The following is an 18,391-nucleotide window of genomic DNA, read 5'->3' as shown; positions in this document are numbered from 1 at the left end:
GGGCAGGACCTGGCACTTGGCCTGGTTGTCCCTCACTTCTCTGGCCTCATCCCATGGATCCAGCCTGTGCCCATCCCTCGGCAGAGCTCCCACATCCCACCCAACTCAGTGCCACCAGACATGCCCTGGCCACCAGTAGTTAAGTCCCCAGCACTGTGGGATGCTGCTCTACAGGGAAAGGGGCTGCGTTGGGTTTTTCCTTTAATAAAAAACTGCCCCTGGCAATAAACCCTTGAAGGCCTCTGTGTTGGACAAATGTGCAACCAAAATGAAGAGCTCCTTCTAATCCTGCCCGGCCTCTGAAGCTCCCAAAGAAAGAGATGCTATCAGGAGTACTTTGTTTTGATCACCAACCTTATCCTCACCCAGTATCTCTTTAAGCAGCCTCCTAATTGCTGCCCTACCCCATGCTAAGGACAGAATTTGCACAGCTTCTTGATTTAAATGTTACTTTTTAAATTAACTGCTCCACACCCAGACACAAAGAAACCGCAGCGCCTCAAAAGCTGCAGGAAAAAGGATCCCAAACGCCCTGGGAACGGAAAGGCACATAAAAAGCCTTTTCTGACAGCTCAGCGCACATGGAGCTCAACACATCCCTAAAATTCACCTCCATGGGCTGCTGCGCTCACGTCAGCTCCGAGGGCAGAGGAGTCTCCCAGTCTGTGACCTGTATTCAGCAATAATTCAGCAATAATTCAGCAGGATTGGTATTTCCAGCTGCTCCTCTGTGCTGACGGCCCCACGGAAGCAACAGCAGCCCCAAGGAACCCCGGGGGGATTCTGGGCTTCCCATTAGACATTAACCTTTGAGTGGGAGATTTGCACCTGCATTTGAATATTAAACCAGCAAAACAAAGTCCTGGGGTGCTTGAAGTGCTGATTTCCATCCCTTGCAGGACTCCAGGCTCCTCCTCCCTCTCCTGCCTGCCCGGATCACTTTGATGCCGCTCAGGGCTGGTTACTCTGTCTGCTCTAAGCAACAAGTGACATTTTTTCCTGGGTCACCACAGCTGAATCCCCCAGAAATCATTGCTAATGACCACACTGGGATCTCAGTGCAGGGTGATGTTTTTACTGGGATGCCCGAGCAGAGTTTCACAGCAATCCCACTTTGTCCAAGTCCTTCCACGGACCTTGGATGTTTTCATCTTTGCTGCCCACACAGAATAAGGCAATGTTACAAAAGACACCTCTTTGTGCTCAGACTGAGGGCCAGCATTTGCAAACTGAGATTTCCTGCTGCACGCCACATGGAGATCAAGAGCTGCCCGTTCCACAGACACCTATTTGATCAGCACACGGCCTCGAGTGAGCCAGAAAAACAACTGCTGTGCTCCTTTCCTGCTCCTTCATCCCAGTTCAAAGCTTCCAAGGTGAGTCTGTGTCTGTACCTGCACTAGAACAGCCCAGCCTGTCACACGCTGCAGCTTCTACCAGAATATTTCAGCGTTCCTCCACCCAACAGACCTGGAACCGAGGCCCCAGCAAAGCAGAGCCCTCAAACAGGACATTCAATAAATGCATTTTCATTTCCTCAAGCTCTCAGGGCGTTACAGACACAGTCCATGCAAAGTTTAAGTAGTTTTGCAGTTAAAAGAAATAAAGACACTTCAGAAGGAGCTCAGAATGGCTGGGGTTGGAAAAATCCATCAAGTCCCAGCTGTGCCCCATCCCCACCTTGGCCCCAGCCCAGAGCCCTCAGTGCCATCTCCAGGAATTCCTTGGACACCTGCAGGGATGGGCACTCCAAACCTCCCTGGGCAGCCCCTGCCAGGGCCTGAGCACCCTTTCCAGGAGGAAATTCCTCCTTCTTTACCCAATTCCCCAGAACCGGGTAAAACATCTTTCCCAGGACAAGGCACCACCAGCCTGTTCTCCCTGCGTGGCACCACTCAACCTCTACTTATGGGCCAGGCTTCATCCATCATAAAACATCCTGAAAGGAAAACAGTCGCTGGGAACTCTCAGACCCACCCTTAGGAGTTCCATGGGTTTTACCTGGACAAAGAAACATCAAAGCTCAGCCTGCTCTGGCAATCCCAAGCCAGCAGGACACGGTGCTGGCCTGAGGCCACAGCTTGCTGGGTTATTTAAACCTGCACTGCTGAGAATAAATGGGTTTCCTTTGCCATGCAGTATCAGCAAGAAAAAAATAATCAGCCGGGTCATTGCCCCAAACTGCCTTCCAACACTGCTGCAGGAATGTGTGAGCAGGGAGGGAGGGCAGGGAAGTGAGGAAGGATGGAGCAGTAGGAAGGGGACAGCATTCCAGCTGAAATGCCCATCCAACTCCCCCTTGGAGCACTAATTCCAAGGAGTCACTCACACTGTGACTGAATTCCCTTAATCATAACCAACATCACTCATAAAACCCATGGAATCTGTAAGATGAACATTTCAAAAGACTGAAAAGGATGACATTTATTTTTCCAAGCTTAATAAAGAATCCTAGGGATTGTATCAACATTGGGAAAATAACTGAACATCCCCCTTGCACAAAAGATCATCAATAGTTCTCTTGGTCACAGAAGCATGGAACGGTCTGGTGGGGCTCGGAGTCACCTGGGGAAGTGAAAGTGTCCCTGCCCTTGGCAGGGGTTGGAATGAGATGGGCTTTAAGGCCCCAAACCATCCTGGCATTCCATGACTCCCCCCAGGAGTCTGAATGGGCCAACCCACAGGAATTGCAGTGATTTCCTCAGCAGGAATTGCCTCTCAGCCATTAAAACCTAAACCCAGCAGGGCACTGCTCCTTTTAGCCAGGGCCCTGAGATCCTCCCAGTTCTCCCAGCACCAGCTCTGCTGGTTGGCTGCTGGTGATCCCACCTGCTTTTCCCAAAATGACACATTCCTGACCAGGGCACAGTCCACAGCTCCAAACAAACTGGGATTACACAACAGGATTTTCCCCACATGGCCAAAGTCTCCCAAGCCCATCAGGTGATCCTGTCTCACTTCACTGCGCCTCAGAAAACTCCAGCATGGATCCAAACCCCAAGGATACACTCAGTGCTTTTCCTTGCTGTTCTCTTCTAAAACTGAAAATAACTCAAGAGTTTTGTTCTTGGGAACTGCATCGCTTCATTCCAGCATTTGCTTCCAGGTATCTGAGAAAACAGCACAGAGAAGCTCAAAGAATCCTGGGATCCCTGAGGCTGGAAAAGCCCTCCCAGCCCATCCAGTCCCAGCTCTGCCCCATCCCCACCTTGTCCCCAGCCCAGAGCCCTCAGTGCCACCTTCAGGAATTCCTCGGACACCTGCAGGCATGGGCACTCCAAAGCTCCCTGGGCAGCCCCTGCCAAGGCCTGAGCACCCTTTCCATGGGGAAATTCCTGCTGATGCCCAAAAGTCACCTGTGAAAAACGAAGCTGAAGTGGCCATTTTTTTCCTGCAAGACACAACATTCCTCAGCAAAGCTACTGTTGGAGGGAAAAGCAGGAACAGGGAGGCCATGGACACACTGGAAGCCCTCGCCACATTAACACCAATGCCCTGTACCAATTATTTCACGTGTCACAACAAAGGTGACAGAAGGGAAGGAAAAACAGAAGACCTGAAATTGCCTGTTTTGCAAGAGGAAGTTACAGTGTAACAGCCATGAAATCGGGTGTGCAGCTACTGCTGGCACCACATCCCAAAACCCCACACCAACATCTCGCATCCTAAAGCCCCTTCCTAGCTTTTGGAAACTCCTCTGCTGCGTCATCCTTGAGTCTTCAGAGCCCTCAGTCACACGCAGCAGTCTGGGACCAGCCATAATTAAATGAACTCTCTCCAAAGCAGAAGGAAAAAACTCAGTAAAATATTGATAAACTTCTGAGCCTCAGGTCCTCCCCGTGCCAAGCACTGAAGGAGGTGGGGAAACTCTGTCCTCTGCCTTAAGGGCCTCCGAGCCCCTCCAGTGCCAGCCGTGCCATGGCAGGGACACCTCCCACTGTGCCAGGCTGCTCCAGCCCCAATGTCCAGCCTGGCCTTGGCCACTGCCAGGGATCCAGGGGCAGCCACAGCTGCTCTGGGCACCCTGGGCCAGGGCCTGCCCACCCTCCCAGCCAGCAATTCCCAATTGCCAATCTCCCATCCAGCCCTGCCCTCTGGCACTGGGAAGCCATTCCCTGGCTCCTGGCATTCCAGTCCCTGATTCAGGGTCCCTCTCTGGCTCTCCCAGATGCCTTCAGATCCTGGAAGGTTCTGTGAGGTCTCCACACGACCTTCCCTTCCCCAGGCTGAACATTCCCCACTCTCCCAGCCTGTCTCTGCAGGTGCTCCAGTCTCTGTATGAACGTGCTGGGCTCCTCTGGACTTGCTCCAGCAGCTCCGCGTCCTCCTGATGCCAGGAGCAGCAGAGCTGTGCCCTGCGCTCCTTTCAGAACTGAAATCCAACTGTGCTGGGCATGTGCACAACAATAACTTTAATTTGGTTCAGTGCTTTGGCCTTAGAGAGATCTCCATGGTTCTGAATCCCTTCCTGCTTCCAGCATCAAACTCATCCATCTGCTGTGGAACAGGGAGAAGTTTCCCCAAACAGAACTCAGGGTTCAGACATGGCAAAACATCCAGCGTCTCACAACCACGGAATTGCTTAGGTTGGGAACGCCCTCAGGGAGCACTCAGTCCAATCTCTTGTCTCGAGCAGCTCCCAGGCCTGACCCGGGTGAGGAGGTCCCTGTTCCAGCCCTGCAGGTGTCCCCTGCCCCAGGCTGGGTCTCACCCCACGTGCAGATATTTATACTGGGGATGACTAATGCCAGTCAGTCACCCAAACTCCCTGAGCACTTCCCCAGCACAACTCGGCTTTATTTCAGACCCCTGCATGGACAGGGAATGAGCATCTGGCTCCTCCACTGACTAAAAAAGGAACCCTGAATGGTTACCTCAGGAGGAGGGATTTACATCACACAGGTGTGAACTCTGGGAGAGGTTCCAGCCTCTGGAAAGCCAAGGCAGAGTCTGAAACACATTGCTGGGGGGAGGGGAAATACTTAGAAAGTCATGGAAGAAAACTGAGGATATACCATGGACAGTGCAATGTAAAGAGTGATACAGTAATTTAGGGAATCATGGAATGGTTTGGGTGGGAAGGGACTTTAAAGACCGTCTCATTCCACCCATGGCAGGGAACAAGAACTAGGAGAATGCAGAAGCAGTAAATAACAACTGAGAACAAAGAAAAGCAATCTTCCAACAGAAAAATAAAAAGGAAACAAGCCACAGAGCGAAGCTGAAAAAACATCCTTTAGTGTTTTCTAATTTGCTAAATGGTGCAGACTGGTGCAGGTGCTCAGCAGGAATGGGGTATCCTGGTTCAGGGGCTGGGGGCTCCCAGGATGACCCGGATATTCCATTCCCTGGGCTGAGCTTGATTTAACCTAACAAGGAGCCATGGCTGTTGTCAGCACCACTGCAGCCCCACTGCTGCAACCCCGTCACATTCCAACCCCATATTCCAACTGCCTGGCAGAACTTCCAGCAGTGGCACTCATGTTCAGTGAATCTGAAGGGCAGAGAATGGTTGGGTGGGAAGGGAGCTCAGAGCCCCCCCAGTGCCAGCCCTGCCATGGCAGGGACACCTCCCACTGTGCCAGGCTGCTCCAGCCCCAATGTCCAGCCTGGCCTTGGCCACTGCCAGGGATCCAGGGGCAGCCCCAGCTGCTCTGGGCACCCTGGGCCAGGGCCTGCCCACCCTCCCAGCCAGCAATTCCCAATTGCCAATCTCCCACCCAGCCCTGCCCTCTGGCACTGGGAAGCCATTCCCTGCCTCCTGTCCCTCCATGCCTTGTCCCCAGTCCCTCTGCAGCTCTCCTGGAGCCCCTTCAGGCCCTGCAAGGGGCTCTCAGCTCTCCCTGGATCCTTCCCTTCTCCAGGGGAACATTCCCAGCTCTCCCAGCCTGGCTCCAGAGCAGGGGGGCTCCAGCATCTACACGGCCTCTCTGGACTCTCTCCAGCAGCTCCAGGTCCCTCTGTTGTTGGGAGCTGCAGGCTTAGCTGAAGCAGCAGAAGTTCCCAGGAAGGGGAGGTGCTGAGCCCTGCTCCCTGTGAGCCTGGCACCAGCACAGCCACACCAGTAACACGCTGCACCACAACGCTGCCAGCGCCATCCAACCACGCCCTGGTTAAATCCCCAGGACAGCCCCGGCCCTGTCACTCTGCTCCTTCCTGGGTCCCACGTCCCCGTGTCCTCCCTGGTGCCAGCGCTGCCACTCCCGCGGGCGCTGGAGGAGCTGCTCCAGCTGCGGAGCTCCCGGCGCTGGCCCCGTGCCCGCGGCTCTGCCGCTGCCATCCCGCACGGACACGGTGCCAGCACAGGGCAGCCTGGCCTTCTGCCTGCTCCTGGCGCTGTGCAACTGTGCCCTTCGTCCTCTGCCTCGGGGACACGGGGACAGTTTTCAACCTGTGAGCTCACAGGCTCAATTATCCTTCTCAAAGAAAAGAAATCCATCTTAACATAAAAGAATTCAATTAAACGGCGTCCCGGGGGATCTGCCGAGGGAAGAAAACACAAATAAACAGCTAAGGAAACACAACCTTCTCATCCCACCCCACTGCACGGCCAAGCAAGGAGCTGGAACGAGCTGCAGGCTGTGCAAGGCTGCGAGGAATGGAAGGAAAGGAAGAAACTGCCACATGGAAGAGAACCCCAAATGTCACAGCAGAGCCACCGGTGCCTTCCCTGAGGTGTGATAGAACTCAGTCCTCGCAAGGAATCAAATGCAAAACTGAAACTGAAGCAGCTTCTTGTGCTCTATTTCCGTCTTCCTTCCTGTGGCTGCAGCAGCCAGACCATCCCCGCTCCGGCAGGTTTGCGTCTCTCCCAGTGCCAGGCTCTGCTCTGCTGCCCCTGCTCTGAAAGCTGCCCAAGGAAATCAGAATCAAAGCAACTCCAGAGTCATCAGTGCCACTCCTGGCCACAGAGCTCTGAGCAGCAGCAAACTGCAGGACTGAAATCGCATTTCAACCCCAGGTTCCCAGCACAGGAAGTGCAGCAGGGGGGCTGCCAGCCCCACACAAACCCTGGACTGAGCAATCCAGGTGTTTGGGAAGTTTTCCCTGCAAAGCCGAAGTTCCACAGGGCTCCAGCTCAGGCCCAGTTCTCTTCAGCACCTTCACAATGACCTGGATGTGGCTCAAAGGGACTCCAGGGAAGTCTCCAGATGGTACAAAACTGGGAGGAGCTGCTGACTCCCCAAAGGCAGAGAGACCCTGCAGAGAGACCTGGACAAATCCAAGGGCTGGGAATCACCAGCTGTGTGAGGTTTAACACAGGCAGGTGCTGGATTCTGCATCTGGGCCGGGGCAGCCCTGGATGCACCCACAGGCTGGGATGGACGGGCTGGAGAACAGCTCTGGGAGGGGACCTGGGATTCTGGTGGATGGCAAGAGGGATCTGAGTCAGCTGTGCCCTGGAGCCAGGAGGGACATCCCTGTCCTGGGGGGCATCAGGGACAGCACTGAGGGAGGGAATTGTCCTGCTCTGCTCTGGGGAGGCCTCACCTCCAGTCCTGGGACTGGGCACCTCAATATTAAAAAAACCTGAAAGCTGTTGGAGAGCATCTGAAGGAGGGACATGGGGATGGGGAAGGGTCTGGAGGGGCCACAAAAGGAGTAGCTGAGGGCACTTGGAATGTTCAGCTGGAGGAGACTGAGCTCAGATGTCCCCAGGGGCTGCAGCTTCATCCTGAGGGGCAGCTCCAATCTCTGCTCCCTGTGACAGGGACAGGACCCAGGGAATGGCTGGAGCTGTGCCAGGCAGGGTCAGGTTGGAGATCAGGAAAGGTTCTTCCCTCAGGGGGTGCTGGGCACTGCCCAGGCTCCCCAGGGAATGGGCACAGCCCGAGGCTGCCGGAGCTCTGCTCCCAGGGATGCCCAGGGTGGGGCTGTTGGGTGCCTGGGCAGGGCCAGCAGCTGGATCCACCATCCCTGTGGGTCCCTTCCAGCTCAGGATGTTCTGTGGAAAGCTGTGCCAGATAAGTTTTTCACTCTGCCCCGGCCAGGGAAGAGCTCTGAGCTCTGCCTCCCCCAGTGACTCCCTGCCCTTTGCCATTTCACCAGAAGGTTTTTTTCTCACGCCTCCTGCCCAGATCGGCCCCGTGTCCTCAGGCACCCCAGGTTGACTCCAGGGGAAGGAATGGGGTGTGTGTGGGTGCTGTGGCACCGGGGATGGCCACCCCAGAGCACTCCCAGCTCTCAGGTAACAGGCAGACACAGGAAAGAGAGGCTGAGAGGGACAATGAGGAGCACTCCCAGCCCAGCAGCTGCAGAGCTGCCAGCTCAGGCTGAGGAGCTGCACTTCCTCCTGACATCACCTCACCCTCGCTGTGGTGACAGCCCCCGGTCACGGCTCTGTGCCATGTGGGGTATGGTTTAAAGGGGCCCCTGACAAAAATGACAATTTTGGTCAGGCTTCAGGCCTTGCAGACATTTATTATTGTCACTCTCGAGGTGCCTCTGCTTCATCTGGGACTAACAGGCACTAAGAAACACAAAAATGGAACTTCCCACTTCCACACCTTGTCCAACACCAATATGTGTGGCACTCAAATTCCACCTAAATCCAAGTTTTTTTCACGTGAGATTTTCAAGCTTGGCTGCAAAAGCTTCATTTCCTGAGATAACTGATATTTATTTACCCAAGTTCCCCTCCAAACCAGAATTAAGGTGCAGGTAAAAATAGTACAGGTGGTCATAATAATGTCAATATTGGTTATTGCAGTGCTGGCGGCTGGGGAGGATCAAAACAAGGAGCAGGGAAGCCCATCAGGAGCGAGGGGAGGATGGGAGGAGGAATAGGGACCAGAGAGGGAAAGAGAAAAGTTCAAGTAGAGAAACACAGCAGCGGCCAGGAAAGACAACACACTCCTGCTTCCAATAATATTGAATCAAAGGAGACACTTAAGAGCCTTTGTTGCTACTCCTGGTCACACAGAGGCCACATTCCTTCCCTGAGCCTTCCATAAACCCCCGACATCTGCGGATTTTCCGCGAAAAGGAGGTAAAACTGCTGCAGCCCATAAATGTAATCAGGAGCAGGGCTGTGTTCCCTGTAAATAGGGCCAGGAGTGAGGGACTGCTGCTCCCGGCCGAAGCTCCGTGTCCGACAGCCCGGCCCGAGCGCTGCCGTCACTCATTAACTCACTCTATTAAATCCTCAATTAGTTCTTCAGGAATTCTGCATCCAGCAAAACAAGACCTCCCACAAACCTTCCTCCCTGTAAAGTTCTCTGAAGTTCTGTCAACCTGGCACAGGCTCCCCACGGAATGGTTCCAGCCCCGAGGCTGCCAGAGCTCCGGGAGCATTTGGACAATGCTCTCAGGGATGCACAGGGTGGGATTTGGGGGGTCCTAGGCAGGGCCAGGAGCTGGACTTGATGATCCCTGTGGGTCCCTTCCAACTCAGGATATTCCTTGATCCTATGATTGAAGCACCCAGTTCCTCCTTTGCTCTCAGCTCACCGACCTCACCCGTTTCTCCTGCACCATCTGCACCCAAATTTCCCAGTTATTCTTGTTCTACTCCTGTTCCAAAACCAAGATTTACTCCAACAAGAGACTCTCCTATTTCCTGGCATTCCAGTTTGCTCATTTTTACGGCTGAGCTGCAGCTCCTGCCCTTCAGGCGCTCTGACTCGCAGCCCCTGTTAAACCATCCTGCTGGATGGTATCCACGGAGTCATGATCCCGAGCACAGAACCCACGGCTTTTCCACCTGCACCTGCACCCCTGGCTGTCAGCAGGGAGAGAGGAAAGCTCATCCCTCTGTTCCCAGCCCTGAGCTCTCCCCAGACTCTGGTGACCAGGGGCAGGACCCGAGGGAGCTGGGCCAGGGGAGGGTCAGGCTGGATATCACCCTAGAGGTTGGTCGGGCACTGCCCAGGCTCTCCAGGGAATGGGCACGGCTCCAGGGCTCCGGGAGTGTTTGGACACCGCTCTCGGGGATGCACAGGCTGGGGTTGTTGGGATGTCTGTGCAGGGCCAGGAGCTGGATCGATGATCCCTGTGGGTCCCTTCCCACTCAGGAGATTCCATGGTTCTGTGATGCTGGAACTCCTCTACACCACTGCTGGGCTCAGGGAAGAAAACTTTTGGGTCCCCTTTGCCACCAGAAAACTCAGGGCAGACCTTGAACAAAGCATTCCTTGCACAGAGCACGGAAAACCACCACAGGAAAACATTGGGATATCTCCCTACCAAAGAGAAGAGGAAGCATTAACGAACCAACCCCCCCTTCTCGCTCAGGATCTCACTGTGTGGGGACAGCAGGGATGGGATTCCCTCCAGCTGCCTCCCAATCCAACCAGGAAACTGTGATCAGGACCGGGGTATCCCACTCTGGAACACTGCTGGGCCCCCCAGCCCCCTGTTCCCCAAGGCAGCTCTGCCAACACCAGCCTGGAGCTTCCCAAAAATCCTGTAAGCCCACAGAGCGCTTTTCTCCTGGTAACAAACCCCCGAGCAGCAGCTCTCACACAGTGCTGCCTCTTCGTTATTATTTTTGACAGTTTCCAATTTGTGAAGTCAGAAATCCACCCTGTCCCTCCCACAGCACATGCAGAGCTCCTGGAACACCAGGGCTGAGCAGGAGATGCTCCACAGCTCCTGCATCCCACAACAAACCTTCCCCCCAGAGCGAGGTTCTGCAGGAGCCTTTCCTGCACCACCTGCCCAACAGGCACCTGCCGCAGCACCCCCAATCTGCCACCACTGCCAGCCAGGACGCTGTCCCACATCCCTGCATTTCAGCGTTAATCCAAAGAGAGTACAAAAATCACCAGGAATAGCTGGGTACACGCAGAGAACAAGCCTTAGCCTCAGAGCGGTTTGTTCCTGCCCAGCCCTCATCACCTTCTCCCGAGCAAATGTCACCCAGGCCAGCCCAGGCCATGATGTGCTCCCACTGACAGCCCAAAATCTAACTTTGCTTCCCATGAGATCACCATTGGTTGCCATGGAAATCCCTATACTACCATCCACCAAGGGTTTTTTTTACCTCTGAAGTATTTTGGCAGCATGCTCGCTTTTAAGTGTCAGAGTAATAAGAGAAAACATAAATGTTTCTTCTCTCATCAGGCTTTAAACAGAGCTTTATAACCCAAATCTGCTCCTAAGAGCTTGGTTCAAACCTGTGGGGCCGGGCAGGGCTGGAATCAACACCTTCTCCTTTCGAAGACACAAAATAAATGATGAAAACAACCTTCAAGTTCTTAAAACATGAATTTCCAAGTGGGGGATCAAGCGAGGAAAAACCTCTCAGGCCCCTCCAAGTTCTCTCAGTTTCTCTTTTTCACTTCCTAGTTTGGTTTTTTTTTTTTAGCTGGTGCAAAACAAGGCCCTCAAATTGAGCAGGGCCCTCCCAGCCTCTGCCAGGAGCCGCTTTCCTGTCAGATCAATCTTGTGGTGATTCCAGCCAGGGCCTCCACTCCTACCCCGGTTTCTGGTCATTAATAAAACCAGCACGGTGATATTTATGGCCAAATTCTGCACCCTGAGGTGGGCAGGTCCCCAGGAGGGTGACACTCGTGGGAGGCTGATCCCCCCTCCTGTGACCCCCGGGAGGGACCTGATCCCGGGAAGGGATCAGACCCTCGGGAGAGGGACCCTGACCACTGATCCCCCTCCTCTCACCCCCGGGAGGGACCTGACCCCCGGGAACAGAACCAGAACCCCGGAGGACAGGCCAGACCCTCGGGAAGGTGACCAGACCCCCGGGAAGGAGATCTAACCCTTGGGAAAGGGACCAGACCCCTCCGGAAGGGGACCCGACAGCCGAGAGGGACTTGGCCCATAGAAGGGGAACAAGACCCCCAGGAAGGGGGACCCTCGGAAAGGTGATCTGACCCCCAGGACGGGGACCTGACGCCCGGAAGGGACCTGACCTCCGGGACTGACCTGACCCCACAGAACCTCGAGAGGGGGGCCTGACCCTCGGGAAAGGGACCAGACCCCCAGGGGGGTGATGCGAGCCCCGGGCAGGGGACCCCCGGAACGTGACAAGACCCTGGGGAGTGCGCTCTGAGCCCTGAGAGGGGGATCTGAGCCCCAGGAAGGGTGACCTGACCCCTGACCTTGCCACCGCCACCACTCCCGACAGCTCCGGCCACTCCCGGCCGACCAGGTGCGATCCAGGACCACCTAGAGCCCGCAGCCCCAGCCCCGCCAGCCCGCCCCGCACGCACCAAAACACGGCAAAAGGAAACTGTCACGCGCAGAGCAGCCGGATTTAACCCAGATCCGCACGGAACGAGGCGGCGGGACCACGGCCCAGCCCCGGACAGAGGCTCGGCGGGGGTGGTTTGTAACCCCCCAAACGGTGCCGAACCCCCGGAGCGCGGGGGGCGCCTCCGGGAGGCCGGAACGGAGCCGGGGGGCGGCGGGGCCCAGCCCGCGGCGCCGGGCCCAGCCCCGACCCGGCCCCGCGAGGGCGGCGGTGACAGCCGGGTCTCACCTGCGGGTGCCGGGCTGCCCTCGGGCGCTGCCGGGCCGGGCTGCGGGCCGGGCCCGCGGGCTGGGCCGGCCGGGGCTGCGCGGGCAGCGGCGGCGGAGCGGCGGCTGTGGCGGCTCCAAAATGGCGGCGGCGCCGCGGCTCCCTCAGGGCGGGGGGGAGAGGGGCGGGGCCGAGGGCCGGGGGCGGGGCCTGGGGCGGGGCGGTGTGGCGCGTGGGCGGGGCGGGGTGTGGGCGGGGCCACCGGCTGTGGGCGGGGCCACCGCAGGGGCGGGGCCGCGGGGCCACCGGGACGGGGACACGGGGACGGGAATGGGACATGGAGATGGGGACACGGGGACGGGAATGGAACATGGAGATGGGGACACAGGGACGGGAATGGGACATGGAGATGGGGACACAGGGACGGGGACACGGGGACGGGAATGGAACATGGAGATGGGGCACAGGGACGGGGACACGGGGACGGGAATGGAACATGGAGATGGGGACACAGGGACGGGAATGGGACATGGAGATGGGGACACAGGGACGGGGACACGGGGACGGGAATGGAACATGGAGATGGGGACACAGGGACGGGGACACGGACATGAGGACATGGGGACAGGGCAGGAATGGGCACGGGGATGGGGGCACGGACATGGGGACACGGACACCGCGGGACGGGGAGGAGGACGGTGGGACGGGGATCGCGACACAGGGCGGGAACGGAGGGACAGGACAGGGGGACAGGGACGGGAATGGGAATGGGAATGGTGGGGCGGGGATGGAGACGAGGACAGGGGGACGAGGATGGGGACATGAGGATGGGGGAATAGGGACGGGGATGGGAATTGGGATGGGATGGGATGGGATGGGATGGGGTCGAACATGGGGACGGGAATGGGGGGACAGGAACGGGGACATGGAGAGATAGGGACGGGAACGGGGACAAGGGGACAGAGACACGGGGGCGGAAATGGAGACACCGGGGCAGGGACTGGGGACAGGGAGATGGTGGGACGGGGACAGAGACACCGGGACACTGGGAAGGGGACGGGGCGATGGGGACACGGGGACAGGGGGTGAGGGATGGTGCAGGGCGGGGCAGGGGAACAGTGGGGCGGCCCCAGACCCGGGGACAGGGGCGAGGGGACAGCGGCAGCCCTCGGGCCCACGGGGTGGCGAGTTGCGGCCCCCGGGGGTGGTCACGGCCTCGGGGGGAGCAGGAGGAGCACGAGGACAGGACCTCGGGGGCTGGGGGGACACGGGGACACCGGGAGCCCTTCCGTGGCCACGGCCTTCAGGTGACTCCGGTGCCACTGCACAGGGGGGACCCCAGAGATGGGCCCTGTCAGGGGACAGGTGGGGGACAGGGTCCACTGTGTCCAGGGAAGTGGGGATGAGCATGGAGAGGGGAGGGAAAAAGCGGAGAAGGAGGGAGCAGGGAGCCAGGGCTGGGAGCAGGGATCTCTGAGTCATGCTGGCAGCCTGGGCTCCTGGATCCGCTGTCTCCGTGCCCGGATTTGTCTTTGTCTCGTGGATAAACTGCTTTCCAAGTGCCAGCATCCTCCAGGAACCCAGCAGGAAGCGATCCAATCCTTCATTCCAAAGTGAATTCCTGCCATGAGATTTACCACTAAGCTGCTCCACGCTGCTCTCGCCGAGGCCTTGACCCTGCAAATATTCCTGCACGTGCTTAAACTTTACCGGGAAAACGTGGCCTTTGCCATGGGAGAAGATGGACAGTTTTATCCTGCCCTGCTTGCATGGGGCATGGAATCACGGGATTGTGGGACGGTCTGGGTTGGAAGGGAGCTTGAGGCTCATCCATGTCACTCCCCTGCCACAGGCCGGGCTTTGGCCATGGGGGTTTTGCCACAGAAATGCCACTAAAAGTGTCTCCCATGACTAAGTGGGTAAAATTCCTCATTTATGGACACTTTTCCATGTGAGGGCTGCAAGGGAAGGACTCCAAGAATTTATACGGCACCCAGTATGGTAATTAGCACTTTGGTGGCCATTAATGAGGGAAAAAATAGCACAACCTCAGGAGTTTCACTTCCCTGTTTCATCTGTTGGAGGGAAATGGGCTTATAAAGCATTTTTTGTGGCTTATTGTGGCTTCTGGGGACAGGACGGAACCCTCCAAGCAAATTCCCAAATCTTGCAGCCACCCCCAGAGCCTATTCCCGTCCCCGGCAGGGCCGGGGTTGTACAACCTGACTCCTCCAGCTGATTTCTAGAGTTCCAGCCTTGGAACAGCTTCCTTCTTCTCTGCTCCAGCCCTCTGGAACACGCTAAAATACAGCTGAGCTCTGGGCTTGGCAGCGGCAGGGCCAGGAGCTGCCAGCTCCCCTCTCCCGGCAGGGACAGGGACAGGGACAGGGACAGACACGCCAGCCCATGGTTCCAAGCCCTGGTTGAGGCACAGGGCAGCTGGATCCCACTGGGAACAACTGCTGGAATCTCCTCCAGCACCGACACGAGGGGCTGAGCCCAGGTGCGGCAGGGCCGGGCCGGAAGGGGCTGGGAGCAGCCTGGAATCATGGAAGGCGTCCCTGCCCGTGGCAGGGGTGGCACTGGGCGGGCATTAGGGACCCCTTCGGTCCAAACCATTCCAGGATTTCCTGGCTCTCTCGGTGTGTGCAGCCCCTCAGCACAAGGAGCGCTTTGGCTGCAGAGCCTGAGCTCCCGGCTCTGGAGCAGGGAGTGAGCCCGAGCCTGAGCAGGATTCCCAGCGGGAGCGGGACCAGGCACACGTCGGGTGGGAGGCTGCAGGCCCAGAAATAGGCTGTGGATGATGAAGAATTCTGGGATCTATTCTTGGCTCAGGATTGAGGCGTGATCTGGTGCCTCCACCAGGCATCAGAACAGGATCGCCCAGCGCCAGTGTGACATTAATCTGAGCAGCCCCGCGGGGAGGAGGGGATGAGCTTTCCTCCCTTCTCCCGCAGCCACAGCCTCTCCCGAGCACGCGGCGCTGCTCTGGGAGCTTTTCCAAACCCCAGCATTTCTGTTTGGCTGCCTTCTGGGCCGAGTGACCAGGCCTGGTTCAAATCACACAGCTCTGAGTGCCCGCAGCACAAACACCCCGAGGAGCAAGCCCGGCTCACATTCCTTGGCCTGCGGCACCCTGCACGCTCCTGGGGCTGCAGGGAATGTTCCTCCTCTGCTCTGGGGAATATTATCCCGCCTGGCAGTGCGGGAGCACGGGCAGCCGGGGCAGAGGCTCCTGCGGGAGCGGCGGGGCCTGGGGGCGCAGAGTTAATTATAGCCGCCAGGGTTGGGCAATGTTGTGTTTGTGGGGTTGCTGCGGAGATGAGCGGCAGCCCCAGCGCAGCCCCGGAGCTCCGAGCGCGGCACCAGGGCTGCGCTTGCAGAGCTGCACAGCCAGCCTTGCCCAAATATGGTCCAGACCCAGCCGGGAGCTTCCAAGGCTCAACCCGGCTCTGTGATCAGCCGGTTCCTGGGACCGGACCCTCAGCGGCTCCTCCTGAGTGCACTGAACGCTGCTCTCCGGGGAAATCCCACTCTGCAGCTTCCCCTGGCCGGCACCAGCAGCCCCTGGGCTGGGCAGAGCCGACCCCAGCAGGGCTCCAGCAGGGATCGTCCCGGGATGAGCTGAGGAAAGGAGTCCTGGGATCTCTGGGGTTTGCACAACAGGAAACCAAAAATGCTTTGGGAAGGTCCTCAGTTCATGGAAACCGCCTGTGGAGCCAGGCTGGGAGAGCTGGGAATGCCCAGCCTGGAGAGGGAAATGCTCCAGGGAGAGCTGAGAGCCCCTTGCAGGGCCTGAAGGGGCTCCAGGAGAGCTGCAGAGGGACTGGGGACAAGGGCTGGAGGGCCAGGAGCCAGGGAATGGCTTCCCAGTGCCAGAGGGCAGGGCTGGATGGGAGATTGGCAATTGGGAATTGCTGGCTGGGAGGGTGGGCAGGCCCTGGCCCAGGGTGCCCAGAGCAGCTGGGGCTGCCCCTGGATCCCTGGCAGTGGCCAAGGCCAGGCTGGACATTGGGGCTGGAGCAGCCTGGCACAGTGGGAGGTGTCCCTGCCATGGCAGGGCTGGAGGGGCTCTGAGGTCCCTTCCCACCCAAACATTCCAGGATTCCCTGGCTCTGTGATTCCAACACTTGCCTGTCCTGCCTTGTGACTCTGGGAAATTGTCTGTAAAGGAATGGGGATCCTGGATGTGACCTCCTGCCCACGGCAGTTCCCTGGTCAGGTGCAGGGCTGTATTTCCATTCTAATTTAAACCCTTCAGCCCTCACTTTTATACTTCTCAGATGTTCTAAGCACTTTTATTGCCCTTTTTATTCACCGTGAGTTTTCTCCTGCTTGGCCAGGCGGGAATGTTTGTGTGGCTGCAGCACAGTCAGCCATGGGAGACCCCTGGGACAAGGTTAAAACTGATTTTTGTTGCGGGACAAAGAGCTACTGAACAAAAAATGTCCAATATTTTTTATTCAGGTTATTTTTCTTATATTTTCCTCCTGTCCCTCGTCTGGCAAGACTCAGCTCCAATGTGGCAAGTGCAAATAAAGTGTTACAGGCTTTATTACAAGCCTGCAATAAATCATAATCAGCATTAATTAGCAGTGCATGGGACAGGGCAGTGTTTATGTAAGTGCAGCTCCTCTGCTCCCAGATCAGGGGAGTTCATCAGGGGCAGGACAGGCTGGGCAAGGACCTTAAAGGGCTGAAACTGCACAAACAGCACGGGGGGACCAAAGAAGTGCCAAAAATAAATGACCACAGCCCCGGGGGTGATGCTGCTGGTGGGAGCTCAGCAGCCTGGCCATGGGATTCCTGTGGAAAACTGCTCCTGCCCCATGGAGCTGTCGCACAGTCGGGGTGCCTGGGGGGACACTCGGGGTCACTTGGACACCTCTGGGCACTCTGGAATCATGGAATGGTTTAGCTGGAAGGGGCCTCAATGTCCATCTCATGCCACACCTTCCACTATCCCAGGGTGCTCCAAGCCCCGTCCAACCTGGCCTTGGGCACTTCCAGGGTGGAATTCTTCCTTCTCACACCTTCTGTTTACAGTGGTCCCACTCCTCCTCTGCTCTGGGACTGACCCTGGCAATAAATAACCTCCAAAAGCGCCAGGCTTTTCCCCAGCCCCTCAGGAAATCTGCCACAAAACTGTGATTTATCCCCGATATTTCCCATTTCCCAGACGTCCATGAGCAGGAAGCAGCTCGTGCATTGTATTCACGTGTCTGAAATCCCACAAAAATCACCGCGTCAAACAATCCCGGGACACCCTTCGCCCTTTGCCTTGGAAACACCCCCGGGGCTGCTCCCAGGCCCGGCACCGCCCCCGGAGCTCCCAGGTGAATCCTCATTCCCGGGGAAAACTTCTCCAAAACGAACCGGTGTCATTTTCTCACCTTTTGTGACCGTAACTGTGGCATCAGGTGGCTTCTACAACAGAATTCGCTTAATGTAAGAACTCCCTTTCAAGCGCTGCCTCAGGTCAGGTCACACAATTAAGCGTGCATTAGGCAGGTGGAGAATATGAGTTACAGCGGGGCGGGTTCGTGTAAATTCAAAAGATGTAATTTTTTACCCCTTCCTGAGCTTGATTTGTGGAAATCTCCTCCTCACGCCTGGCAGGGAATAAACGGCGTCTCTTTTCTAAACGGCGTTTGGAGCGCTCCTAAAATCGGCCCCGCGGGACGGGCCCGGGGGGCTGCGCGCGGTGGTCGGGGAGGCTCAGACCAGGCACAACCGAAGGTCGGGGAGGCTCAGACCGGGCACAACCGAGGGTCGGGGAGGCTCAGACCGGGCACAACCGAGGGTCGGGGAGGCTCAGACCGGGCAGAGCCGGGGGCCGGGAAGGGCCGGGGCTCGGGGAGGCCAGACCAGGCACAACCGAGGGTCCGGCAGGCCCCGGCCAGGCACAGCCAGAGGTCGGGGAGGCTCAGACCGGGCACACACGGGGGTCGAACAGGCCCCGCCGTCACACAC

This window comes from Corvus cornix, chromosome 1A, assembly GCF_000738735.6.
Source record: "Corvus cornix cornix isolate S_Up_H32 chromosome 1A, ASM73873v5, whole genome shotgun sequence".
Classification (NCBI taxonomy): domain Eukaryota; kingdom Metazoa; phylum Chordata; class Aves; order Passeriformes; family Corvidae; genus Corvus; species Corvus cornix.
Note: the sequence above shows the minus strand (reverse complement) of the source record.